Source organism: Cariama cristata, unplaced genomic scaffold (genome assembly GCF_000690535.1).
Source record: "Cariama cristata isolate BGI_N322 unplaced genomic scaffold, ASM69053v1 scaffold4385, whole genome shotgun sequence".
NCBI classification, from domain to species: Eukaryota; Metazoa; Chordata; class Aves; order Cariamiformes; family Cariamidae; genus Cariama; species Cariama cristata.
In genome coordinates, this window is record NW_009619075.1 from 40,894 (window position 1) to 67,904 (window position 27,011).

General features: G+C 37.9%; 1 pseudogene; it reads left to right on the plus strand.

Moving 5' to 3' along the window:
• The window catches only part of LOC104162379, a 64,264-nt pseudogene extending 38,317 nt beyond the window's left edge, over nt 1-25,947 (plus strand).
• The last annotated feature ends 1,064 nt before the right edge of the window (nt 25,948-27,011 follow it).

Consider the following 27,011-nt stretch of genomic DNA (forward strand, 5'->3'; position numbering starts at 1 on the left):
CTCTCTCTCGGCTACTGTTGTGCAGCAGGTTTTTTTCCTCCTTCTTAACTCTGTTATCCCAGAGGTGCTACCACTGTCGCTGATGGACTTGGCCTTGGTCAGCAGTGGGTCCATCTTGGACCCAGCTGGCGTTGGCCCCATCAGACGTGGGGGAAGCTTCTGACAGCTTCTGACAGAAGCCACCCCTGTAGCCCCCTACTCTGCTACCAAAACCTTGCCACGTAAACCCAATACAAGTAGTGAACTGAATGACTGCTTTTTGTATTGCAAATTTGGCAGTAGCAAGTAGTGAATAACTTGACTACTGTTCTCTGACAGCTTTTTAATAACTCTCACTATCTTTGATACTGTTAAGGAAACTGATTTACACCAGCTTGGCTTTTTGTTTCTCTTACTCCTTTGGATTACGCTACTGCTCTTTTAATTTGTCTTATATCTATGCTTTATGCAAGTATAATTGTGAGAACGATGTTTTCTAAAGAATATGGGTTTTCATGTATAAAAGGGAATTTAGTTGGTCGAGGCAGAATGCCTTGATTAACTTGAAGCAGTCCAATGTGATCTTTTTCCTTTTGCATTTGTTGAGCTTCTCCAAAACAGTTCTTACAAATTTTAGTAAGTGAATCTTTTTAATGTTTGTCAGTTGGTGTTTTTATTTTCAAGCAGTGTTACTGCTGTTTCATGTCAAAATTCAATTTTGCAGCGTTCCAATATGTAACCAACATTTAAGTCAGTTCTAACTGTCTGTGTTAGAGTTCTATGCCATTGGGACAAGCATCCTTCAGTGCACATATTTCCCAGAGAAATCTTGTCAGTGGAAGAATTCAATTAAACAGCAGGAGTCTGTACAAGCTGCCCACCTAGGGTGATGAGGATCAGAGGACTGGTGAGGACATGGAGAGGCAATGTGATTTCTCACAGCAAACAGAGGATTGTAGAGATGGAAACAGTAGGCAACCAACTGTCCAAATAGAATAGCTGTGAATGAGTAAATAATTGGTTTAGACTTTGTTTGACTAATACTGTGTGAACACAAGCAGGGGACAAAATTGCCTGATCCTTTGGAATATAGACAGGCAAGCGGCTGCTAACCTGAAGCATGTGCTATCGTTAACATAATGATAAGGAATCCTAGACTTGGTTGTGATAGGAGCTAGCAGATGTGAAGGGTTATTTTCTTGTCTTCAGTTACATATAGCCAGACTTTTCAGCCATACTAGTTTATATATACACTACTCTAGATATTTGCAATGCAAGTTATGTTGAACTTGGATGTCGCATAATCCTCAGTCTTGCGTACAGCTTACACACTGGTATTTTAAATAGTCTGTTCTCGAACAACGTAGAACAAATAGAGAATTCTTGCTTCCACCTGCTTTTTGGTGGTGCAGTCCTCTGAAAGCGGGAGGGAACTATCATCTAGGTCCTTTCTCCCTGCCCTCCCTAGAATAAAGGATGCAGTCAATAAAAAGTAGTGTAGGCATATGCCAGTGTGCTTAGCTGTCATAATAGCTCTTAGAAATGCTGCAACATGATGACCTTTGCATGAACAAATAAAAATGTTGTAAGACTGATGGCCCTTATGTCTGACTTGCAGCCAGTGCAGTAGTATTTGTGCATTGCATTAAAAGCAGTCACAAGCAGTTCTTAAAAGTCAACAAAAGTTTGCATTTCAAAGCTAGAGGGAAGAAATTTTGTATTTTTTTCGACTTCTCTCTGATAAAAAGACTAGTTGCTTTCCAACTTGTTTTGCAGGTAAGTTGCCAGCTGGATAGAAACAAGGAGATACCAATCCGAAAAGGCTAACTTGACTGTTCTCTTTGATAAATATGTGCCTCCTTACTTAGAGCAACTCAGAACAAGATTTAAAACTGTTACTCCTATTCCTGAGAATAGTATGATTCGAGTATGCATTAGGATTAAGTCTATTTATATTTTAAGAAACAGTATTTCTGAAACATCCACTGAACATGTGGTCCTGTGCTGGAGTAAAAATGCTTAAAATCACTGTGTATCTGAAACATACGTGAGATGAAATTGAGAGATTTTCGAAGTATATCGAACCTGGACCGTTATTTTGGATACCTACAGGAATTCTGAGGTTTTGTGTCGCAGCAGTCCACTGTAACAAGAAGAAATGTAGTGTGTTTATGGCACTGCACATAATTCTGACTTCTCGATTCTTGTGTTGCTTCTGTTAGTAATGTCTTGGGTAACTTAGGGCTAGCTATTTCATCTCTCTATACAAGCATTCTGCCTCTCTCTAATTAAATGTTCACTAAATTAATTAGAGTTAGTTACTCTTATACTCTGATAATGAGGCTCTACGTTATTAAACATTATTAAAGAATGGAGCTGAGCTCTGTTGACATTTTGAATTTACTTAATATGCCTTGTCATTCTAAACTCTTCTGAGTGTTTGCCTGCTTCTAAATAAGTCAATATGAGAGGAGAAAACTAATTATTGAGTATGAATGTTAAGAATTTGCTGTAACGTACATGCATGAATTGCACGTCATCTTCTTCATACACCTTGCCTTAGCAGTGTAGAATGAAGGTATTTTGGTACATTTTATCAGAAGAACTCTTCATGCCTCTGACCTCTGAAAGGAGCTGCTAGACGGTAAGGAAGCACAACAAGGAGTTGCAGTCTCACTATGTAAATTTACACACCCTCTTGAGGTCTCTGTCACCTTAGTAGGAGTAAGATTCACAGGTCACTCTCTTCATGTATGTATTTATTGCAGACACTATGTTCTCTGCTGGATTGTTTGCTGACCGCTGAAAATGTGGCAATGGATTCCTCAGACAGCTCTATGAGATGTATGTTGTCTTTGCTTGTATATGGATGTTTGGTGGGGTGCTCTCTAAAGATCAGGTAAGTCAATAAAAATGACCACAGTATATCACAGTGCTTGAAAAAAAGATATACTGTATGTACACACTTGCCTACGTATTTAAACAGATATAAATACATATGTGTGTGTATATATTTATATGCAAGTTTCTACTCCCTAATAGTGATAGAGAGTGTAGAGCAGTGGCCCATGCATATGATTTGTTGGTCTGTACTACTGTGTAGTTTAGCTATCAGATTTCACCTGTAAATGAGCTAACTTGACCAGAGGGAGATGACTGCCTACAGTGTAAGACTGTGTGCAGAGTCATTTACCATGCATAGAGAAGCTGTGTTTACTTAGGGAAGTGTTACTGGTTGTACTTTATCTATGCTGAAGTCCCCAGCAAGCAACAAAAAATAATATGATGGTCATGCTACCAGAATTAAAGCATTTAGTTAACTGATGGACTGATGTATGTTTAATCTCACCTGTTGTATTTATACTGAGAAATGTAGATATAAGCAAGGCATTATAACGTATTCCGCTTAGTGAGATTTTTTGTTGTTGTTGTTGTGATGCTACATAAGGTTTGGAGAAGAAAGTTCTAAAACTCTACAATTACTTGTCAGTTTTTTGCTTAGATAGACCTTGATTTCTTAAGAAATATCTAGTCATACTTGCCTATTAAAAACTAAAAATTACAGTTGACTTTACTGCTGTTTAAATTAGGTGAAGCCCTTGTGAAGGAACAAATTTATATGTGCATCATCCATAGGTAAAGGAGCACCTTGAGTAAGTTGAAGAATCAGAAGCAACACATTGTTGCATTAAGAGACTGGGAAGATATTTTCAGTCATATTAACATCTGTTTTCGTATCCTTCAAAAAGACTTGCTTTTCTATGGACAAACTCAGGAAGGTCTTGTCTGAAGCAAGTCATCTCTGTGCTCTCACAGCTATGTAAATTTATACTGATTTTAGAAGTTTTAGGAAACAAAATCATCTCGTCACAATTTCTGCCATCATCTCGGATGTCCCGGAAGTAACACTCTCTAGATGTGTTTGGATAAATCTCGGCTACGTGCCTTTAGTTGACTGTTGAAGATTAATGATAAAGTGATGCTTTTATTGATTTTTCTATTATTAAAACACTCCTGAAGACGTACCACATTCAGTTTGTTTGTGGCTTATACCTTTTTTCCACAGTAGGAGGAATTTAGGCTCCAAGTCCATTTAGTCATTGAAAATAATGCCCACAGCAGCCATGCACCACAAACTGAAGCCTTAACGTTTTTCTATCGCCAGCTTTATGTACAGGTATTCTTTTGCCAGCTAAATTCCCTTCATACTAACAAAAGCATATGAGGTCTAGAGGAAGCAAATTGCTTTATCACCTTTCTGTTATGCTCTTGATCAACTTAAAAAGAATGATATTTGAGGAATAGAAATTAAGAAGGTATGATATATACCTGTCAGTGGAGAAATAGAAAGCATTAGCTATTAGTTGTAATTGCCTCGGTTTGGGGGTTTGCTTGGTTTTGCACTTTTTTCATTGTGTTTCACATAAAATATTCTCAAATGCTTCATCATGTTTTGATTGCATTAACTTGTAGGTCTTTTTCCTTTTAAATGCTTAGATGAGTAGGAATTTTCCTGGGGAGATCAGAAGTTTGTGAGCATAGAAACATGGAGCTGATGATCAAAAGACATTACCCATTGTCAACTATCCTGTAACAAGCTCTTTGAGGATTAATATTTGGTAAGAAAATACAGAGCTTGGAAAAGAAAGCTGTATCAGGCAATGAAGGCTTTAGCTTTACTTACTGCAAGCACCCAATGTATTGCCAACTATTTGCCCAAATAGTTTTAGGTACGCTGAAAGCCAGGCCGAAAAGTAAATGGAAATACTAATTGAAAAATTAAACCAACTACCTGTTGCACCAGCCTTTGTTTCTCTAGCAGTTTTTAGGAGACTGGCATTCTGTAAAGGTTGAGACAGAACCAACACATTCAGCTACAACCTGATTTCAAAATCTTCCTACTAGAAGAAACTGAATACAAATTTTCAAGTAGAAATGCTGTGTAAAAAGTTATTCAGTAGAACGTTTTGTTCTAGTAATTATGTTTGAGAACGAGAGAACAGTGTATCCTGTTTCATTGCTTTTTAGAATTCAGTCCTAGCCAGAGAGAGAGAGACAGAAATTACTGTTTGCTTTTAAAACTAAACTGTGTTGTGCAAGTGTGTGGGTTTTTTTTTCCTTTTCAATTTCAGGCAATCTTTGTTCACACATCTGAGACTGCACGTCTCAAATATTTTATTGATTTACTCTTAGCAAAAGGCAAACTAGTCAACCTTGTTGGAAATGCCAGAGTAGGAAAAACAGTGTTTGTACACAATGGGCTTGCTGCTCTCTCTGAAGACTACCTCCTGGCTAACATCCCTCTCAACTGCTACACAACATCAGCAGTGCTCCAGAGTAAGTTCCATATAACTGCAAGAAACATATCTTCCCTCGGCATCAAAGGTGAAAAATATTACTCATCTATTATGATCTTATTACAGATGTTGGCTACTGCCGTTGTCTGGGTCTTGGCAACCTCATCTCTTTGCACAGTGGAAAACTTAGAGAAATTGATCCAGACAAGAGGAAAAGAGAAGGATGAAACTGTTTGGGGCAAACCGACACTGCTCCCACAAGCTGCTCTGTGCTTGTGCACAAGAGAATTTTTAGCTTTACTTAGCTTAACAAGAAGCCTTGAGCCAGCTTTGGCTAGCCTGGGTGTCTCTGCATTGTGCCTGTAGACGTACCCAAAAGAACAGTCAGGAGTTGGGTTTGCTTTTGCTAGGCACCATACAATCCTTAAGGATCCTGTGTAGAGAAGTTTGGAGTCTTCACAGGCGAGATGGATGCAGAGCAAATGAAATGTTAATATAACACACAAGTGGAGGAGGTTGTACATTGGCTGAAAATGTTACACTGGTGGTAGGTTTTGGAACAAAAGGAGTCAGACAGTTGAAGTAAAATAGGCTTATAAAAAGCTCTGTGTCTCTTCTGCTTTTCGTGAACAACACAGTCAAGGGAGAGCCCAGCTGTCAGTGGCTATGCATTCTTTACCTTCTGGTTTTTTATCCTTACAGTAACTTGAACTGATACAACTATACAGAAAAAATGACATGCCCTATTCACTGTACAGCTTTTCACAGCTGTAAAAAGCACTAGAGAAAGAAGTTAATACACTGACTTGTCCTCTCTTATGTCTGGGAGAAGATACAGAAAACAACTTTTCACTTTTAAAAACTTTCTAAAATTTAAGAAGTCTTCAGATAAAATCTTTAGAAGCATTTAAGTTTGCTTGATGCTTAATTTAAGTACTTGTGTGATCAAGTTTTTAGTTTTCTAGCCAATCTACATTGCTGCTAATGAATCAAATTGTCACTAGGCTTAAAAAAAAATAAGTATAAATCCACAAATCTCCATTGAATAAGTTTTTACCCTGTTTTTTTTTCTTTCCTGTCTCATGTTGATTTCTTCTGTATTTAGGTCAGATAAGCAAATACCACTTTCAGTTTACTTAGTGCCTTAGTTTATTCTTTGAAGTGTTTCCAAGTTCATGTTAACATAGAATCCTGCATTAACAGAACTTAATCACCTTTTTGCCCATCAAAATGAATGGAGATCAGGAGAAATCTGTGGTGTGTCAGAGTGAGATCATGAGCTGTTGTGAGCTGTCATAGCTCCTTTAATGGGGAATCAACCTTAAAAAGTTGTCAGGTATTCCTGTGGTCAGAGAGGGATTTTTTTCACTAATGATTGCCATTTCAGCAGCAACCACGACCGAGGCAGTAGAGCACAAAAGTGTAACACATTCAATTGCAAGCAGAAGCTGATGGAAGGAGCTCCTAGGCAGCAAAGGTTTTGTATTCTTCTTGCAGGAAACTTCTTAAATAAACCAAATAGGTGAAGTCCTCGTCACAGGGGGTTTCTCTGCAAGTGTATCACTCCCACCAACTGTACGGTGGCATAAAATTTGAGTTTATGAACCTTTAAGGATATGCTGTGAAATGTTAGTATTCCTTCAGACTTTCAGTGTTGTAAAACATCCACCACTCTGAGAAATATTAAGAGATGAATGAATAAGTGGGCTCCTCTGGTTGTCTGCAGGTCTTCCTTCTGTCTGCTGCTCTTCAGCCAAATCCCTCTTCTTAAATGCTCTGCTAACAAGTCCCTCCACTAATCACAGTGGGTGAAGAGCTGCGTGACAATTCAGAAACAAATATATTGTGTTAGTTTTCGATTGTGTTTACAACATTTTTATTGGAGATCTGTGACGGAATGATTTTGTACTGCCATGTATAGCTTGGAATGACTGCCTTATGTTATTTTTGTACTTGTGTGTACCAATGCTGCTTCCTATAAAATACATTGAAGTGATACATTGAAATGCCTTCATGTGTTTCAGGCTACCGCTCCAAGCAATTGTTTGGAACAATCAAACTGTTGGATTTTTTTTTTTAATGGAAAGAGGCATTCACATCAAATTACATAAATGAGCAATTTAAATTAAATCTTAGTTCAAAAAGAAGAGCTTAAGAGCTGAACTTGTTTAAGTACCGTTATTCACTACATTGCCATGTTCTTTCTGTAGTTCAGAGGTAAAAGATTTTTCTTACAGATCATATCATTTTTAATCTGCAGTATTTTCTGTCAGCTCCCATCTTATCTGTATCCACATAACTGTTTTTTGAGGTATCTGCTAGAGTGGGTGAGATTAGCATGTAGCGTTGGGTTTTATTTAGCGTTCCCCCAAGGCATATGACTCACCCACTCTGCCTGTAGAACAGCAGAAAATTTCAAAATGTTACTTGATGGAGGCAGGTTCTGATACAAACTAATATTGGTACATTAAGCTTGGGGTCTTCAATAGTACTCAAGTCTGGAACAGTGCCACAGAGAAGAAATCTGCATAAACATTTATGTACAATAGAACTTAGTAAAATATATTTTTTATTGTATTGTAATAATGCAGTATTTTTTAAATAAGAGTAATTGATTATAATCGTGGACATTTATTGAAAATTTAGATAAGGTGAAGAATCAAGAAGGAGTATTCCTAATTTTGGGTTTAAAAGTACAGGTATATATGAAGCTAGCTAAAAGAAGAAGAAAATATTCTTTTACTTAAGTTTTTAAGATAATTACGATACTTTAAACCTTTCACGTGCACATAGTTTCTGCAAAAAGTTTTTTCCGTTTTGTGGTAGAAAAGCAGGATAAGTGCAGTTACAGCTTTTCTTTTTCCTCCCCCAAATTTATGATCATCCAGTTGCAAATATGTTAAGGTTCTACATTTCTGTCTTGTCTTCCAGCACATCTTCACTTTTTATCTGCTTACTTTTCTTCTCCAGCCAGTAACCATCCTTTTAGCTGTCTGCATCTGGACAGAAATATCCTTGGGAGCATTTGTTACCTTTCTTGAATTGGCCAGACAAAATCACTGTTGAGGTTTGTAGATGATTTGTTTCACTGTTTGAATAATCTAAGATGACAGCACGATATTCCTTTTGTCCTGATGGAAACTGCTTGCAGTGATATATTTGTTTGTACTGCTTTCCTAAGACACCTAAAAGTCTGCCGCAAGTGAGAACCGCGGTAGTGCCGTGACATACAGCATTCAGCTGTCCCACTGCAAGTGCAGTTTCTGTTTCCTACAAGCTCTCATGAACATATTGCCCAGTTTTTAAAAAAACAATACAAGTTCAAAACCATATGCTCACATTTCACTTCTTTTGGGTTAGATAAATAAATGTTAACATGCAGCCTAATACAATGGGAAAAAGAAAGAAGTCTATAGTCTGCATTTTTTTCCTATTCTACTTCTTATACATGGAACTGATAATACTTTTAGTTTTTTTTTTTTTCTTCCTCACCCTCCTTTCTTTCTGACAAATACTAAAATCTTAAAAAATGTGGGCTTGGTCATCTCACAACCAATAGCAGGTGTATCTCAAATTCATGACACTATTGACTGGACAAAAAAAAAATTTTGTTGAGAAATTTTTTTCCTCTTGTCCAGCAGTATTGAGTGAGAAATCTTGTTGCGTATAAAATCAGAATTAAATTCTCTCCTGTGCTGTAAAGGTTGTAACCACCATCTTCCCTAAATGTTTTATAACCACCTTTTGGCTCAAATCCCTGCTCTGAATGAGGCAGAGAAAGCTTTTAAAATTAGGCTCCTCACCAAAGATGTTCATCCCAGTCACTGGGACATGCTGAAATGTTTTCCTTGAAGTCCACCTATTATTATGGTTTTGTTTTGTGCAAAACATTTATGTCATCATTTAGACAACAAAACTATATGACTTAGGAAGGAAGGGAATTGATTGTTAGTTTCCAGTCCTGCTTTAATAAATTCCTAATGATTTCTGCAGGTTCTTATTTACTCGCACAAAATAGAATGGTGCAATTAGAAATCAAACTTCCATGGACAATGAATCCTTTCTTGTGAATCTGTGGAATACTTCACCAAGTGGCAAAAGTTGAGGATCACATCGTACCAAAGTTCAGTATTTTAATAATGCTTAATACAAGTGGTTTTCTTCTGTATTTTCAAGATGACTTGGCAGCTTTCTGTAGTTATTCTTTCCCTTACACCTCTAAGGGAAGCAGTGCGGTAGGATAAAAATTATATAAACTCAAAATTTATGTCTCAAGATTTTACGGTTCTGATGAATATGTAAGGGTATTTGAATCAATTTGTTCACAGTTGTAGTAGTTTTGTTATCTGATGGTCTGCATTCAGCATCATGTAAGCATCTCATTTGGGGGAATAGGCTGAAATTTAATACAATCAGCTTAATATTCTTTAGTATATTAATATTAATATTCTTTAGTATATAGATGCCAAACTAGTGTCCTGATTAAATTATATTTATCTTTCATATTTTTACACTTTACATATGGTAAAGTTCTTGTTTAATCCTTCCCAGGAGAAGGAGAAAATAATCTACTTCACTGATAAACTTACTGAGTGTCAGGCTACCTGGGGATTTCACACTCAAAGCGTTTCAGTTCCAAAGGATGCAGATAGATATGTCATGAGATTTTTCAAAAGCTGTGAAGTAGTCAACCAACCGAATCAACAAGACCCTTCTTGAATTCCAAATCCTAGTGTGATGTTTTTTCAAAGACAACTCCATAAGTTTTACTGATTACTAAGGACTTCAGTAGTTCAAAAACCCTCTGTAGGTGGTGAAATGTTCATAAGTTTTAGCCAGCCTGATTTTGAATTCTTCTTTTTGTTTAGTTTCCGTATTGCTTAGTATGGTAATAATTTTTAGGTATGTTGTGTTACATTTCAGAGATGCTTGAAAAAAAGGTGGAGAAAAAAGCTGGTCATAACTATGGTCCAGTAGGAAATAAGAAATGTATATATTTTATTGATGATTTGAATATGCCTGAAGTGGATAGATATCAACCTCGTGCATTGATTTGGCAGCATATAGATTATGGACACTGGTGAGCATTTACTTCTCACTTAAAGTTATGCTATAATTTTTGTGTTGTAGTCCATGATGGGATCCCTAAACCACATAGAAACAGAAAGCTTCACGGTGAATTGCTTAAACAGAAAAGCATAATCTCCCCAGAGGTTATAAACAGTATTAGAACAGAGAAGCAGAAAATGAAGGGGGCTATAGAGAGTCTTGGAAGGAAAATATCCTTCAGCTGCTCCTGATAGAGCTGCTGGATGTTGACCCCATTGATTGACCTGAAGAGAACAGGGATGTCTGAGATACAGAAATTGATTCCCTAAACTGCAGCTTGCCAGATGGTTAGCTTATACCACTCTCTATCTTTTCATCACCCTGTAAAGACAACAGACAAAATCCACAGAAACTTTATGATATTGGTTCAAATGAATGCTCTTTCTCTGCCGTGAGAAGAAAACCACAGAAAATGACCACTGAAGGATAATTAAGTTGATTTGGGCAATTAAGTAATTTCCTTCTTGCTTTCTAAAGGACAATTTAATTTTTTTGGCAGTTAAAATGTATTAGTATCCCTTCACCAGAATTTGTGGAAAGAGAAAGTTTTCAGTTTAAAATCAACTGATGAGCATTTGATTTCATTCTGTTCCAGGAGGATCTATATCTTGTGTAAATACTTTATTCTTATTATAAATGCATATTAGATTTTTGTTCATATACAAGCATACCGCTTTTATGTGACATGAAGAAAATGTGATGCACAAAGAAGACACTGTGAATGATCTGGTGAGTAAAGAAGAGAAGTAATCAGACATTTAGATAAAAAAGTTAAATACACATAGCTATCTGTCTGTATTGTTGAAAGGAGGTGTGCAGACGGATAGGCAGGCAGTCCACACACCAAACCAGCCATACTTAGTGGTGTTAGAAGGCTGAATGTATATACTCAGTTCTCTGCTTCTTCACCATATGTTTAAGGACTTTACCCAAACCCTTAAATCTTTTGTTTCGTAGAAAGTTCTTCTTTTCACTGGTGTGTACGCTGTGATCTGACTGTAATTGTGACCAAGGTCACGAAATAATGTCTGTACTGTTCTTGCATCTTTTAATGTGGAGTCAGTTGAATTGTGTAGGCTTTATCACTAGGTCATACTTTGTCTTGTGAAGGAATGATACCAGGTGTCAGCTGAATATCTTGTTGAGGAACAAGGAAGAAAATGCTCAGATCTGAAGCATCTCTAGCTCAGAGAAATCAATCCAGTCTAATTCAGTGACATGCAAAGCTAATGTCTTAATGCCTTTCTGTTTTCTTCCCAAAGCTCTATGCTATTCTAGCCACGAGTCTTTTTGTTCTTTCACAAAGATTTCAAACTTCACATCTTAAAAGTCCCTGCTGCTTAAAACTGTTGATGCTTCTTTCTTTTGAGTTGTTTTTAGTTGTTTATTTTGAAACAAAACCAAACCAAAAATTAAAAGTCTCCATTTTACAAAATAAATCAAATTAGGAGAAAGTTGACTCTGCTATTCAGGAATTTTAAACATAACCATCTGAGAATTCTAAAATAGAGTAAAATTTGTTGCAAACGCATGGAAAGAAAGAGAACACATTATACTATGAAGTTCTGTGAAGGATTTTTTGATTTAAGTAGGGAATAGTTGCATTACTTATGAGTTTTCCTTTTACAGTGTGGTTTTGTGTTGTTTTTTTTTTTTTAAAGATGCTACCTGTTTGGCCTAGTTCAGTTGTGTGCTAGCTTCTAAAGAAACAAGACTATCTTCAGATTTGGGCAATCAGAACTCAAATTGCCAGCTACTGAAAGCCTCAATGTTTTTAAGTATGTTCTTTTTTGTTTGTTTTTTTTTGGTTTTTTTTTTGTTCTTTTTTGTTTGGTTTTTTTGGGGTTTTTTTGGGTTTTTTTGTTTTTTTTTAAGTGGTCTCCTTTTGATTCACCTGGAGCTCTGTTGTCTGGAGAACCAGAAACAGTATCTATTGGATGATGCTGCAAAAAAGAGGAGTGATCTTTTAAGCAGGCTACCTCATACTCTATAATGATCTTTGCTGTTTTGTTTTTTTTCTTATTGAGATTTATTGTTCCTTAATGTTAAGTAGTTTATACATGAACAATTAAATATACAGACAGCTTTACTAGCGGTTTGGAACCTGTCTGTTTGGATGTACTGTGCAAATGCTTTAAGCCCATACTTGCACCTACTTTCAGTCTTTCAGTGCATAGTGCATGGGTACGTCAATCACTGCACTAACTGACTTTTTTCATTAAAACATTTTTCATGTACTGTGAGGCGTTTTTTAACTATTATTTTTCTCTCTCAGTATGTGGTAGAACATGGAAGACCAAGTGTTGCTGTAATCCCCGCTCATCTATTGCAATTTTGCAAACAGCAGAGTGAACCCTTGCTACAAGCCAGTGCAAGGGTGGGAACCACTGAGGAATATACTTGAGGAGTTCCTGGAAAGCTACAATGAAATGTATGCTTCTGTGAACCTAGTCTTATTTGAGGACACTTGGAGTGTCTATAAAAGGAGCAAGTAATTCATCATGATGCTACCAATGTTTGCATGAAGTTGTTGCTTTTCACTGTTCAGAGGTTGTTGCAGTGCAGACTCCTAACGCTTTTAATGGAAGGCTTATGCAAGGGCACTCTACAGCCATAGTCCTGCTAAACATACTTTATTGCCATTATAGAAGAGTAGATAGTGGCTCAGTGTTACCGCTAACCTCCATTTTGTTTGTTTAAACAGAGATTTGACCTTTTTTGCGCTGCACGGAAATTAACACCGCTTGTTCTCTGATGTTGAAAAGATAAACCTATAATGCTGTAGATAGCCTGCCTTATGTTTTGATTAGTTAATGATGTAACAGGCCTTTATAAGACAAGTAATATTTATCTTTTGTTTCCAAGAAAGGGAAAATGGTTTCAAAATTAGATTAATTCAAAACAAAGACAAGTAATACCTTAAGCATATACTAAATTATGCTACTGCATGGCAGGCTTGAAGTTACCTTGCTGCCTAGCCTTGTACTTTTTTTTAAATCTAAACCAGCCCAGACTTATAAGTGTCATCATAGATTTGTTTTGTTTTATTTTATTTATCCACAGATTATTTTTTTTCATACATATTCTTATCTTATCTCAATTTAATGTAATTTGTTTTTCTCATGTCAGGCAATATCTTAGTATCCATCGTGGCCCAAAATCTCAGTTTCTGTTTCTGAAATCTGAGTAACAGCATTTGCTTTGTTTTCCTGCACGGAAGAAAACCAGCTGGTTTTCAGAAGATGAAGTGAAGATTTTGCTGAATAAGTGAGGCACAGACTTCATTGTTGCTCCTTGTCATTATTTGTGATCTTTCTTCAACATATACAGTCATTCTGGTCATGTATAATATCAGTGATTTCCAGAAAGAGACAGAGGCCCATGCTGGCAGAGCTTAGTTTTGTTAAAGCGGTTTCTATTGTTTGCAGTGTCAAGTCATTTAACAGGGAACCTTTTCTTCTCATTGAGTTGGGCTAGGATTTCAGTGTCATCATTTTTCACTTTGCACATATTCAGGCAGGAGCTATATAAGAGAAGGCACTCTTGACAAAGCAGTCTATTGTAGAAGTTTCTCCAAGAGGATTAAAAAAGAGCTTAAATTACAAAGATAATCATATGGATCTTTCATAGGGACTGTAGATTTTGTTTTGCTGATTTAAAGGTTGATGTGATAATCATCAGAACTGCAGACAGAAGCCTTCTCAGGTATCGATAGTTTTGCTTGAAAATGTTGGTAAGCCATTGTCTTCTCTCTGAAGTCTAGTGACCGAGAGTAGTATCCCAGTTTGGCAAACAAAGTGGCAGAGTATCTTAGCCTTACAATTTGGCAGTCCCAGAAAAGTGTATGTGAAACTAAATCCTGTTAATTTTTTTCCACACCTTTTATGGGAATTTTTTTTATGCATCTATTGTGAAATCATGAATAAGGCTGACAAAGCTCTACAGTGAGGTCAAAGACAATTGGCTTCCAGTAATGTTTTGGCTGAACAGGTTTCTACCTCTTTATTAGATGCAACCAGATTAGACACGTTATCCCTTTGTTTAAGAAGGTTGTCATCAATGTTTTTTCAGTGGCATGAGACATAAAGAGAATGAGGGGATTGCTTTTTGGGTTTTTTTCATTGATATGTGGAATTAAAATTAAGCAAAAGATCCAACGTGCTGTCTCTAAGCTCTGGTCTGCTGATACTAGGCTGTAATCCCATAGCATCTGCATGTGATTTTAAAAAATGAAATTTTGAAAATAATTTTTAGATACTTATATAAATGATTAAATTATCAATTGCAAGATATTTATTTTAATGTCTTAAACATAGGTTTTTTGGGAGAATTACCTCAATACTTACATTTTAAAATTCTAGCAACTAAATTTTGTCTGATTTTGGGCCAGATTCTCATCTGGGTCCATTCATCCTATAGTATTCCATAATCAGCAAATAAAAGCATGATTTAAGTAGTCTGGGCTAGATATTCCCAGAGTAAATTAAAGTTTGATGTATGTTTTTCATGAAGTGATTCATCATCCTTCAGCCTTTGTGGTGGAAACTGTCAGATGTGAAATTCTCATGTGCTCCTAGGGCCCAGTCAATCTCCCCTCAAGTTAACGAGGTCTTTATTCTGAGTCCAGTCAGGACCCATCAAGATCTTGGAATGATGCTTTGGAGTAGCTCAACGTAAAGAATGAGCAACCAGACAGCTCTGGTCGTTGTAGAGGTCAGTGCAGACCTTCAATATTTGACAAAGGAAAACAGCTTTTTCTCTCTGCTTGCTCAAATACTGGAAACAAACAAAATGCTGATGTGAAGATAATGCACCTTTAGGTGTCAGGAGCTCATTACCACAAAAAAAGGCAAAAAAAAAGAAGGAGGAAAAAAAGCAAGATTCGTACAAGAAAAAGAAATTGAGAAACTTGGCTAATGATATTGTTGAAGTCTATATTATATTATTGGGCTTTTTTGTCATCAGGTGCTGGATCAGTTGTATCCTAGAAGCCCCTAGGGGTTAAGCATTTCTGATTGGAGTGGGTTGCAGTGCTAAACAAAACTTGTCAAGGCTGGCAGCATACATCTGCTCCTGGAGGTTTTCCAAATCATGCTGAATAAAGACTACATGATCCAGGATCTGAGGGTAAACTAGTAGATATTATTTGAGTCTGAGTTCACTACTTCAAGAATATGTTGTTCTGTTGTTGCACAGGCTTGATAAAATCACTGGTGAAACAGTATAATTTACAGTAACAACCTCTGTGGTTTCCAGCTGTACCTCTTGTTTTCTTTATCTCTGAAAAATGGATGGTCAAAAGATATTATAGTGTCTGTTTATGTGCTTCACTGAATTTTGGTAGTTTCTCCACTTTTTCCAAGGCAGCTACTTCACACACTACAAAGATGTGGTTGGAGTTCTGGTATTTAAAGTCAGCAGTTTGTTACAAATTTTTGCATGCCATTGCACATGTATTGATTTAGTGGTATAAAATTGATGTTGGTGAATGGAGGGCAAAATTTTGCCCTTGTTGCATGTGAATCATTTAATTGCTTAAACTAGTTATATGCAAAGGTAAGGAATGTAGTTGGGTGAGGTGCTCGATTGGGCTTACAGACCTCAGGATCTTGTAAGGCTCAGCCATGTTTATGTGAGCAAATTGGGAAGGAGGGAACATTTTCTTCCTCTATGCTCCATGCAGACAACAAGTGATGCTTCTGAATCTGAGACATGGCTAAATGAGGATCTGATTACAGCCAAATTTGGTGGATGGTGGTCCCCAAAAAGCATTTCTGTTAGCCTTGGGCCGTGGTCAAACCACCACAGTGCGTGCAGCCCGAGGCATCAGTTTTCAGAGGGATGTACATGCTGCTCTCTTTTCGAAAAGTGCTGTGTGTTCTTCAGTGTCTTAGATGGTGTCTAACTTCTTGTGCACTCCTTCTCTGGGCAAATGAGGTGCCCTGTAAGATGTGGGCTCAAGTGGTCACTTGCCCGATGCTGTTTCCAAGGGGGGAAGCTTCTTAAGCCTCTGTTAACAAGTCTGAGGATTTGCTTCTGCTAGGTTGTGTGGCAAGTTGTTCATATCAGCCAGCATTGGCCCAATTTTGTATTTCAAATGTGACCACACTCAAATGTAACTGATGTGGGTTGGTTTTGTGTTTTGGGTTTTTTTTTGTTGGTTGTTTTTGTTTGTTGTGGTTTTTTTTTTTTTTCCCTGGAACCCCCTGTCAAAAAAGCATTCCATGTTTGTACCACTGCTTGCGCAACGGTCCCATGCCATGTGCCTCTCTGGGCTACCCATGTGTGACAGCAAAAGTAAAAAAAAGTCTTGCAGAAGTAACAGTTTAAAATGGATCTAACTCTTCAGTTCAGTTCCCAGATGTTATTGGTATGCTTATGGCTGCTCTTGATGGGGGCTTTCATGGCTGCAATATCCTTTTTTTTATTGCATTCATGGGAGGATTTCCTGGATTAGTAGTCCATTTTGATATTTACCACTAGGTCATGTCAAAACCTCAGTGTTTGATATGGTAAAAAGAGGCAAACTGCTGTTATGCAGCAAATTAGCAATATGTAAATAAACTAAAAAATGTAAGGACAAGTCAACAATGCGTTGTTATCCACTAACATACGTTTCACGCTTTTTCTATATCAATGTTTTAACAGAGTATGAGTGATTTTCTCTTTTCCTTACAGGTAGATCTTGCCAGTTTGTACATCAAGACTGGTGCCAAGAACATGCCCACAGTGTTTTTGCTGACAGATGCCCAGGTTTCAGATGAATGCTTTCTTGCGCTGATTAATGATTTGGCATCAGGTGATTAGACCAACACATTTCTTGAAAGATCTTTTTCAATGACAAATGATCTGTGGTTTCATTGAACTTTAAAGAGATTATTTCTTTTTCAGGTGTTTGTAGGGGGAGATTTTAGAGAGGCCAAGTCAACCCATCCAACTTGAGTATTGAGTCTAACTTGCTTAAGAAAGCATTGCCGACTGAGAAGACAAATTGCTAAGGCTTATCGTGCATAAGTGCATTGATTTGAGAGAAGATGGGAATCTCTATTTAACTTAATGCCATGTTTGCTTTGATATGATTTCACTGACTTCAAGCAATGTCTTTGTGACTGCACAAGTGTAACAGACAGCAATGCAGTTTCACCAATGTTTTGAAAATTAGAGAATCTGGATTCTGAACGTGGGGATCTGGAGATAGGGTGGAAGAAAAATGGCAATAATACTATACTGTACAGTTGGAGAGCATCTTAAAAGTTTTTTTATTATTATTTTTTGCAACCAGACTGGAAAAAAATTTTCTAACAGCCTATAAAAAAAGGAACTACTGTTCTGAGGGATACATAATCTATAAGTGAACTTCCTATCAGGGTAAATATTTCTGTCTTTTTAAAACAATGTTGTTTCCTCTCCCTTAAAAAAAAAAAAAAAAAAGGAATTGTTCTTTTTAGGTGAAAAGGTGTGAGGAACAGGAGGAAACTGTTGTGCTAAATACTATGTAGAAGATTATTTCTCAGAATGTGTTGTGTAAGGCTTCTCCTAACTACCTCTCTGTCTTTTTGCAGGAGAGGTTCCAGATCTGTTCTGGATCTGCCATCAGTGATGAAGACGTGGAAGACATAGCTACAGGAGTTAGAAAAGAAGTCCAAGCCCTGAACCTGATGGACACTGGAGAAAGCTACTGGAGGTTCTTCTTGAGTAGAGTGCAGCTGCAGTTAAACGTAAGGCATATTTCAGGGACAAGAGGCAGTGCTGAGCTGGTCAAAATAATAACACGTTTCAGTTATCTCATAACCCAGCGTATGTTGGCATACTTCTCTTGCAAATCTTGCTTCCTGACATGTAACACCAAATTTGCCTCTCTCACGTTACCCTCATAATAGCCTTCTCTATGCAGAGGCTTGGTGTATGCCAAGTTTTACTGCTACATCTGGCTATTGACTTCCTGCCTGTTCATAGGAAAGTCACATAGCTGCTCTGTGCCTTAGTTTCATGGTCTTTATGTTTTGAATATAACGATGCATTTCAGAGAGAAGTGAGGTGCTGATGAGGAGTTAGTGGTGCAGTTAGTGCAGTTGTAAATATGTTCCCTAATTACACATACAGTAATTCTGTATGTGTAATCAACTCTTAAATGTTTGTACAAATAATTGAAATTTTCCAGTAAATATTAATTCTACTTTTCCTATGCCATTTAAAACTGGGAAAATAAAAATATCCATATAGCTGTTTTCAGGTCAAAAGCTGTTTAGCAATACACATTAATGGGATACCCCTATTGCAACAACTGTGTCTCTTAAAGTCCATTTTAGAGGCAATATTGTTGAGGCAGACTGTATTTCTCTCCTGAAAGCTGGAAAGCAGAGACTGGGAACACTGGTTTTGGAGTGACATATTTATGAACTTTCAGGTTATGCAGGCTTCAATTTTACACATCATCTGAAACACCTCTGTAGCTGATAGGAAAATTAGATATCTGAAAACCATTAATCCTGTAGAAAGAGAATGTTTTGAAAGGAATATATGCCCAGTACTTTGTGTATTAAACTGATCTGTTTGACTGGGGATGAGAAGAGCCTTCCCATAGCAGATTATTCCACAGTAGTCTTCTGTGTGGGTTTTTTCTCCATCTCCTGAAGTGTTTAACCACCACTGATCTAAAGACCATTCCTATTTGGTTATGAGTTTTTTCCGAAGTTCTTACACTTTATAACATACCACTTTCTCTTTTTTTTTTTTTTAAACTCATCTTCTCTCTTTTTCCTATCCTGCTTTAGTTCTGCTGACATTGCCTCTTATCTCTAATTTTGTTGCCATCACTTCTGTCCCTCCACAAGTTTATTCTGTAACTTAAAGGCCAGTGAAGACTTGACTTGTATGGGATCTGGTGTGGCATATTCTGTATTGTTTCCACTTTTCCGGACTTCAGTGACATGGTCAATAATGGTACTTACCTTCTGTACATCTATATCTAGTCAGTGCTCTTTGTCTCTGTTTCATGACTATTGCATTTGTGTACATTTTTAAAGAAAGGACAGGAGGGGGAAAAAAAAAAAGTCTAATATCCCTCTTCATTTTCTTCTTTCCTGTTTCTTTCCCTTTGTGATTTCCTTATTCCCCCAACAATTTCTTCTTTTATTTTTTTTTTCTCCTTTTTTTTATTTATTTAAGGGCTTTTTGAAAGCCAGCTTTCAAATGCCTTTTACCTTGCAACCATTTCACTAGTTCCCCACTGTGCAAATTAGCACTTCTGGAGGCAAGAACAGGAGATATCTATTCATGTTGCAGGGAAGCAAAGTAGAGACATTATAGTACTGAAGGAGACATAAATTTCATGTGTTAACACACTGGCAGATATCTGTATGGACTTTTAGTTAGTGCTGGGTGACCTATCACCTCCTCCTTTCCCTGGATTTGAAGAATAAAAGACTGATAAAATGTGAAAGAGAACAAAAGGGAGAATTTAGACAGTTTCAGGATGTTAAAGCTCAGTGAAGTGACATAGTCTCGTTTTTCCATTTCATTTTTAAAAAAATCAACAACCTACATTAAACCACATTTCCCTTGTGCTTACCCATCATCTTATACCCTGCAGTTCTGTTTATGATGAGGAATCTGTAGCTCAGGAACTAAAACTACACAGTGCTATTTTTTGAACCACAATAGCTCTTTGGTTTTGTGTTCCTTTTGTTTTGATTGTTTTCAGTCTGGAACTTGCAATCAATTCTACTGTTAACATACTGAGAATATGCCACATATGTAGGTGCAAATTTATGTCAGTGTAAGTTGGAAGCATGTCAGCTGAAGACGGTGGATTGTACCATTATAAAACACGGGTCCACAACTGAAGCGTGTGCAAGGACGTACCTGCACCTGAGGATTTCAAAAGCTTTCATGATGAATGAAGAAATCAATTAAAAAGGAAGAATGCTGCTTAAGTAAACAAAGCTGATGACCAAACACTGTAAGTGGTAAGGTGCTGACAGTGCTAAGGTATGCCATAAGCTGAGAAGTTTCTAAGGCTCACAGTGATTTACTGGAGCTTCAGTGGTTTCTTAGTATCCCACATCTCTGTGCAATAGTCACTCTGAGATACTCTGCATATTACCAAGATTTCTTAGAAAAGTAAAGTCTGGAAGAACTAACTATTACATGAAAGCATGGGTATGAGGCAAGATCAGTCAGTCTTGCTGTCTCTTGAGCTCCATCTGATTTTATTTTATTCTTTTTGTCATGGCAACCCTTCAACTTTTTCCCAAAAGTGGGAATACTGGGCCTAAATGCCTTGTAGCCCACATACCCTATGCAAACATACTCTTAAGTATACTCTTTCCAGTAAACATACTCTTTACAGCATTTCATCTTTGCATATTTTCCAAGTTCTACATTTTCTATTAGCTCGTCTGTTTCCTCAGTACTCTTAAACTTTACTGTATGTTCTAAAGCCATACATGTTTTATGACTTCTCTTCTGAACTGGATTTCTGTTATTTAGTCCATGTACAGCTAGTTTTCTTCAAGGGCTGCTGATCTCTGCTACATCACTTGTTCCTCCTTTCTTGAACAAGTTTCTTCATTGTGTATTTTCCTCATGTTTCGAAGCTTACAGTCTGTTGTGAAGTCCCAGCATTAAGAATTAAATTTGCTAGTTTTAGAGGAATGCCATTTCTCCAATTCACTCAAGCAAACTTGGCTGGACTCTTTTAGTCATCACATCCTTATAATGGTCGTCTCCTTGCATAGTCCTGTCAGTATTTAGCTGACTCCCTGTTTTCTACAGAACTTAGCAGTACAGTAGTTTCATGCTTTTCCCAGAATTAATTGCAAACATTGGCAGGGCAGATGCCCTGCATCATTACAGGCAATCTTGTCCATATTATTACTGTTACTTTTCTTTTAAATCATTACCTTTCATTTCCAAATCCTCTTTCATCAGGACATGTTAGCCTTTTCCTTGTGGTCTGTTTCATTACTGACAGAGCATCTCTTTATCTGTGAATCTGAGAGAAACTTGTGCAGCCCCATCACAGCTCAGCTTTTGGCCAGCTCTCGTGGTTTCTTCTTTGAGGGCATAAACACACATGCCTATCAACTTGACTGCTTTAATCCCAGCCAAAAATAATAATGATTTTAGGGTTTCTGATTCTATGTTAAACTAATACTAACCCCAGATGTTATTATATTTGTTTGATTCAATGGGAAATAAGGGTTCAGTTGATTATGCTGTTTATCACTTGATCAATCTCACCTCCCAAATAATTTCTGCACTTGCCAGCCAGTTGCTACCAAGGAGGCAGGTGGGTCAGGGACAGACACAGTTACTGGTCCCCTGCCCCCGAATGAAGGCTCACTTGTATTAGACAGCCAAGAAGCTGTCGAGGATTTCTAAGTTCTGTAGTACATAAAACAGCTGCTTCTGCAGTTGGCAGACTCTTGCAGAGTTCCTGTTTCTCCATGAAAATCTACAGGCTTTTCTCATTTGGATGTCAACCATCTGTTCTTGAGTACTTAGAGAGCTGATTTTGAAAGATAAATCTGTATTAGTAAATTTGAGGTGTATTTTGTGGTCCCGAGGACTGGTAGCATGACATGACTGGCATCCATGTGGCATAGCTTTTCCCTTGCTCTGCTCACAAAGTGATGCAGTGGCATAGAGCTGGTTGGGAATGATTCCTGGTCTGTACAGCTCCCCACTCCTGCTACAGCACTGCTTAGCTTCACATGGGAAAACCTTGCAAGTGAGTGTGCCAACGCTTAAATAGGATGCACCCTGTCAGACCAATGGTCAAGCATGTGCCAAGGTACTTTTTAGTTCGTTAGCATTAAGATACACTATTGTCCATCTTGTTCTATTTGAAGTGCTTAGTGAAGCTACAGAGCTTGCATATCTGAGATAAGCAGGAGGTTGAGCTGAAAAATATAGTGTAAGAAACACCTCTGTAGTGAGTGACATGTAAGCGTGACGCTCAAACAGGACATTTGAGAAAAGAGGGGGGTTTGTGTTCTTAGGAGTGGTGAATGCTACATGGAAGTTGATATTAATTTCACATGATACCAGTTCTTTTGTTCACACTGATTGTCTTCATTACTCAGTTGTGCAAATTTAAATCTTAAAAATGTTAGATGAAAGACTCTTGCATAGTCCCTCTCAATCTAGATTTCTTTCAAAGAAAAGGATGAGTCTATCTTGGACAACTTGCTAATTTTTTCTATTACTAGATGAAGTACTCACTGTATGTTACTCACTGTAACATTTATATCTGGTTTGACTTGAAAGAAATGAAGCATTTCTTGTATGGAGCATTTCCTGTTCTTTTTAATTTTTTTCCTCTCTGTCAAATTAGACTCTCATTTATGGCCTAGGCAGAAGATAAATGTTTTCAAAATATGACCTTTTTGCTTAAGCAAAGATAGTTCAAAACACAGTCAGTAATAATTACTCCTTTTGCCTCACAGCTCTCTTGTTATCAGATCACATGGCATCTGCATTATTCTGTGTGCAAAGCAAGCAGTGCACAAGGTCCTTTGTAATATTGGGAATTTGCTGGGGGAGAATGCAAATGAACCTTGAAAACAAGCCGCATCAAATCCATCCCTGGTGTGATTCTACCAAACTTCACTAAAGGTAAAGGAGATAGAAAGGTAATGCCACGGTGAAGATCTGGTTACCTTCTTTTTATGACTGCCTTTTCAAGTATATGGTGTATCCTATATTTTTGTTGTCCACAAAAAATAATTAACAAAGACATAGTTATCTAATGTTATATTACAGCTAGGACTGTGCTGGAAGTTCCTGCCTAACAATACAACATAGTAAAAATTACTCAGTTGTACCTTTGTGTTTTAGAGAAAAGTAATGAAAAGTATAAATAGTAAGTTCCAAGATCTTTCAGTGGTCTTTGTACAGTTTTAGTGTAGTTTTTTCACTTGGCTAGAATGGATTTCTCCATGGAAGTTTCTGCCATTTGCCTCTTCATGCTGAACACATTCATAGATGACATTTTCTTCTGTGCTTTAGACCCGCTTGCTGATCACCCTGTCTGTAACATCCCTGGACAATGTGGACTGCATTGTGGTTTTTGCATGGGTGTGTATATTTCTCCCTGAATTCTTGAAGAAAGCATTACTTTCTTGAAAAATATGAGAACACACACTGCTGTTTGTAATTCTTGCAGGAGTCAAAGGTCACAAGTGATTTAAAACCAGTAGTTTCTCTTGCTGACATGTTCTGAAGTACTTTGTAGACAAACAGGCAAATCGCCTGTGGTTAGAATTTTTAGGTTCATGTAAGAGAGGTATTTTTCTCTGACAATAAGCGAGATCAGTAAGGGGACCAGAACAACTACAGCAATTCAAAACTCTGTTTTAACCTGAAATAGTCCTCTCCCTCCCATTCCACGAGACAGAGGAGAAATGTCCTATGGGATCTTGTATCTCTGGGAAGCTGGTAAGCATGTTGGAAATGGAATAGGTACTAGTGAATACCCTCCATTTAGACATATAAAGAAGTAAATGGACTTAAAATTGGTGGAACGTGCCGTTAATTCACAGTGCAGTCTAAAGCATGGGCTTGGGGGTTCTAAATTATTGAATATTTATGTTTCACTCACCAGTAAAGATTTCAGTGAATTCTCCTTTCTTTTATGCCCCATTTAGTATTTTAGTCTGCATCATTTTTCTTCCTGTCACGATAGACTTGCTTCTGTTTGCCTTCCTTGCTTCTTCCTCATACTCTTTTTCAGGTCTGTCTTTCTTTTTCTTTTAAGATTGTTTCACACGTCTTGTGCCTCTCACCACCTCTGTTTCCACCATGGCTCCCAACAGAAGGAACCACTTGTACTTTTCTTGCTGTTAAACTTGGCCATACCACACCCTTCTAAAAATGGTGTCATTGATCTGAAGCTTTCAATAATCTCAAAATCCCACACAGTTTGTGCAGGCATGAGAAAGAAGTTTTTTGTGAGATACAGCCTGGCCAGTGCTGGTAACCAGAGGCCACTTATTAATTGATTTTGTTAAAAAGGGTGGAAACAAAAAAAGGACATACCCTGTGATTCAACATAAAATCCAAGCTTTACAAGATGTATAAATGTCCTAGGAAACAGTTTCGCTTTGAGAGGGTTTTCTGAATAATAGTAAAAGATTTACTTGTTTTGACTTAGTTCTACTGAAACCTACTCATCTTTGCTCATAACTAAAGGTTAATAGCAGAAATTGTTGTCTTGTGTTTTCTGGTGCAGCAAAGTATTTTTAGAAACTATGAGATAGTGGCAAATCTTTTCCATTTTCTGTGTAATCTTCTTTCCAGATACTATAGAAACTTTCTCCACTTTTCCGATCTAGTCATCACTTTCTCTGTCCTCTCTGACTGCTTTAAAAGCCAATGAAGTATTGTCCTAGGTCAACCTACTCCTTTCTTAACTCCTTTTTTCCTTCTTTTATTTCAACTTTCTGTTCTTCCTTTTTCATCCAGTTTTCTCCTAATAGGTAATGTCAATTCCCAATTACTCCAGAGGCAGAATAAACCTGTCACTTCCCTGGCATGCCTCACTGGGCTCTGTCCTGACTCTTCTGGGTGATGGGGAGGTGATAAACTCTTCTGATACCATTTGGATGTTTTCTGTTGGAATTAACAATATCGATGCCATATGATTTGAAAAGCCCTGTACAGCAAAAATAGCAGTCTGGTCTTAACAGCCTGATGTCTGTCATTTAGCTAATTAACCAAAAGCAACTACAATAGCCAAAACATGTGCTAACAAGTAGGTCCACAGATACAACTGAGAGATTAGAGTAACCCTTCCTTCCCAAATGTGAGCTGGTTTTGGTAGACCTAGTGATATTAACAACCGATGACAGATTTATTTTCCTTTGACTATTTTAGCCTACCCTTTTTTGGACATCCCTTTCCACTTTTGTAAAGAATAGTCCCTAAAAATTCACATGCAAACTAAGATCCAGATCTCCTTTTCTTCCTGTTCTTTTAACAGGGTTGCAGTGTGTATTAACATGGCAGGATGTGGCTTGAATAGATTTAGCAACTCAAGAACTGGGTTTGTGTCACCATGACCAGCTGAACGTGCGCCTTCTGGCTGGCTGCACGACAGCCAGTCCCTGTGACTGTATTATTATTAATAACCATCAAGCAGAGTAACAGGTACCAATGTGGAGAGAAGGAAAGGAAGCTGCAAGTACACTGTGTTTGTACAGTGGAAAGGGAGTAAAAGCTCTTTGCCCAAGGTAACGCCCTCGCTGACAGAGTTTATTAGTTGCCAAATTTGTTTTGGAGCCTCAGCTGTGTGCTCGCCCGCACTGGGCCATGGTTCATTGCATGCCTCTCTTTGATCGCCTCAACTTGCCGTGTGATTCTTTTTCTCTCCCTTTTCCCTCCCTCCTCTCTGCAGATCGTTCTGTGTTTCTCTGCCACCAGTGCGACGCTGCGAGTGGGAGCTGGGAAGTTCCCAGCCATAGTTAACTGCACCGCTATTGATTGGTTTCATGAGCGGCCGCGGGAGGCCCTGCGCTCCATCAGCAGGAGGTTCATTGAGGAAGCCGAGGGGGTCGAGGTACAGAGTTTTAAGCTCGTCAGTCTTTTTAGAAAGCAGCAGAGATCATTGAAAGATTGATAACTGAATAAGCTAAAAAAAAAGAACAATGCTCTTTTTACTGCTTCTTGCATACTTGTTGCCTTCGGTGTTGTTCAAGCTCACCCCTGCTAAAAGCTGAATTTTTATGGCGTGTCACTGCCCAGTTCCTTCAGCAGAGTTCAGAGAGCTGTCTAGCACAGGCAGGGAAGTGAGGGGAAAAGAAGAGAGGCATGCAATTCAGAGTATTGTATTTGTGGAATCCTTAAATTCTAGGCTTTTTAGGATCTTATAGATACAGAATTTATTTAACCCTTTCCAGTGCAGTTAAATATATTCACTAGTGCTGTAGCAAGTGAGGCTGAAATATTGCAGTGCATGGTCCAGGCTAACTAAAGAAGAGTTTTCCCTCTGTTCAGCAGCTAAGCAGGTGAAAATTTCCCCTGTAACCACATTGCAAATGCATTTAGAATTTTAATATCTGGGCAGTTATTCTCTTTTTGTTCCTGACTGATCTGGAGTGCGAGTTGTTTGTTTTCAGAAAAAAAATCGTTCATTAGTGAGTTTCTTTTCAGGGAAAAGGAATATTCTCATATTCTTCTGAGAGTTTTAACTAGCTGCCTCTGCTGTCCCACCCAGCGTGGGACATCACTGTCATGCTGGCGGTGAGACTGCTCAGGTATTTGCTGGTGGAGTTAATTCACATAGATTTAGAAAATATTTACTTTTCTTCAGCAATAGCAGTTGCAGAAGTTTCATTCTGAAGTGCTATTATATTGGGGAGCATTTATTTGTATGGGGGATTTTTAATCATGAGAGACTGAAGATTTCGAGAGTGCCCAGGGAAGAGCAGTCTGGTTTTAGTCCACGGTAGCAGCAGTCCGCAGGCAAATCTCTGCGCAAGAGATTGATGCGTTTACAGCATTTGTACTCCGTTCAAACCCCCACAAAATACCACGGAGCCATCATGAAATGAAGGTGAAGGAGATGGGAAGTCTGCAGGGATGCCTAGGGCTGCTCCCAGGGTACCCCACGGGCCCTTCTCC